Source organism: Coptis chinensis, chromosome 6, assembly GCF_015680905.1.
Source record: "Coptis chinensis isolate HL-2020 chromosome 6, ASM1568090v1, whole genome shotgun sequence".
Taxonomy (NCBI): domain Eukaryota; kingdom Viridiplantae; phylum Streptophyta; class Magnoliopsida; order Ranunculales; family Ranunculaceae; genus Coptis; species Coptis chinensis.
In genome coordinates this window covers 75,667,823-75,669,883 of record NC_141461.1, presented here as the reverse complement: position 1 = coordinate 75,669,883, position 2,061 = coordinate 75,667,823, and the positions used below count along the sequence as shown (strand labels likewise).

At 37.0% G+C, this 2,061-nt stretch overlaps 1 long non-coding RNA gene across 1 annotated transcript; it reads left to right on the top strand.

Moving 5' to 3' along the window:
- Positions 1-933: 933 nt before the first annotated feature.
- Positions 934-2,061, top strand: LOC147494488 (uncharacterized). Its single transcript, XR_015199831.1, has 2 exons — positions 934-1,322; positions 1,805-2,061. It is a non-coding gene; the product is annotated as an uncharacterized LOC147494488 (long non-coding RNA).

Below are 2,061 nucleotides of genomic sequence, written 5' to 3'. Positions count from 1 at the left end.
TTTTGGATATACTCAAAGGCATTATATATATAAGCAATAGCACATTCAAACATTCAAACATTAAAAACATAACAAATAAAATTCTGATAAAAGAATCTCACATAATCAATGGTACCATATCCAGCAAACACAAATAAAAGATTATCAATCAGATAGTCAGCCCCCATCAAGACGCAGTACAAAAGTCTTATGCCATCTTCTCCCATTCTAATTGAGGTCCAGGTAAATCAGCAAAAGTTGCTGATACAACTATTTTCTCTTATATATCAATAGAAAAATGACTTAACCGAAATTCCAAAAAAAAAAACTTAAACTTGCCTCATCAAAATTATTTGGTACAGTTATTGTTTCGGAATTTTGAAGGTACCAAGTAGAAGCAATTGTGAGAGGTGAAGAAGAAGCCCATATTTGGGCACTTTACTTTGTGGGTTTAAGAATGGAGATAAGATTTAAGAAAGAGGTTTTTATGTACTTATCCATTTTGGGTTTTTATGTATTTTGGGCTACGAACAATTGAAATCGCCAAAAAAGGGCGTAGAATTCATTTTTTAGGTAAAATCTGATGTGTCAGTCTGAGAGAAAAAAGAGGGCTGGCGTGGGTCACTGGGAGCATTCTCAACTACTCAGTATTAATGATCTTTGATAAAGATAAAGATAAAGAAATTGGCAATTCACTCAGCCTACAACTCTTCTGAAAGTCACATGAGTAACTCTTGTCAAGATCTTGCTACTCTCCACATATTGGGACTTCAAACTCGACCAAGAAAAGCTCCAAAGATAAATGAATGTTAGTAGCTTCCTCCTCCTCCAATCATTATGAAAGCAAACACAGATGGCAAGTAGAGGAAACCTGGGCTGGCAGGGTGGGGAGTTATATTCAGGGATAACAATGGGGTGGTACACGGTACTCTGATAGGAGGATTAGGGGTGTGTACATGCTATGTCGCAGAATGCAAGGCAATCGTTGAATGCATAACAAAGGCAGCCGAGCTTGGCTGGACCAGGCTTTGGATTCAAACAGACTCTACCTCCGCGGCAGCAGCTTTCAACACAAATAAAGTCCATTGGCAAGTGCAAGGCTGCTTGGGAACAGGCACGGCACAGAACAGAATAGAGTGGCTTCTCATTTCTTCTACATGGGGAGAAACGAATTTCTCAGCTGACTGTTGCGCAGGGAAAGGAGCTTCATTACCCAAATGTGTAAAACAATGGTGGAACTTCAAGCAGAATTTATCCCTAGGATTGAAGACCCTAACTCTACATACTTCAGATTCGCTTCTTAAAATGTATTGAGGGGACTTGCACAGTAGTGCTCCCATTCAGTAAGATCTCTGATCGCTTGTAATTTTTCCATTCTTTTGCTTAATACAAATTACCTTTAGCAAAAAAATATATATTAAATAGTGCATTGTTTGATCGATTGGTATTGGAACTTGTTGTTAGTAAGTATAATTAGGACACTTATATGCATTAATGATCTCGCCAAATCTTTCGTAAGGCACACATCGCGTTTGTTGATCAGGTATTCAGGGATAGAGAACTAGGCTTTGTTTGATTTTGGTTTTTCTAACTTAAAATTTTCAGATCTATCTTTGGTGATGAATATATAGTTCTTAAATTTGCACAAGTACATTTAGCATTGCATTCTATTCTTAAACGACACACTTCATCAGATTTTGTCCTTAAATGAAAAATAGATGAGTAAAGAACTACTATCATACTATCATGCTTGTTATTGCTATAGGATTAACTTGGTCCACTGCTATCTCTTATTTCTTCTATGTTTGCTTTGGTTTTTACTCAGCAATCTCCGAATTAATGGCTGCTTGTATGATGACATTCAAGTCGGGGTGTATACCGAAATACCAGCCCTTTGTATTCCTTTTAGACAAGAGAAGGGCGGAGACTGGCGATCGAAGATCTGGAATCTTGAACATGTTGTTTCTGGTGATTATTTATAGGGTCCCTGGAGGGAATGTAGAGGTTAATGTGACTATAATCATAAAACTGTTATAGTACTTTCACCTTTCTTTTACACATAAATTTATTTTTTGCAGTGAA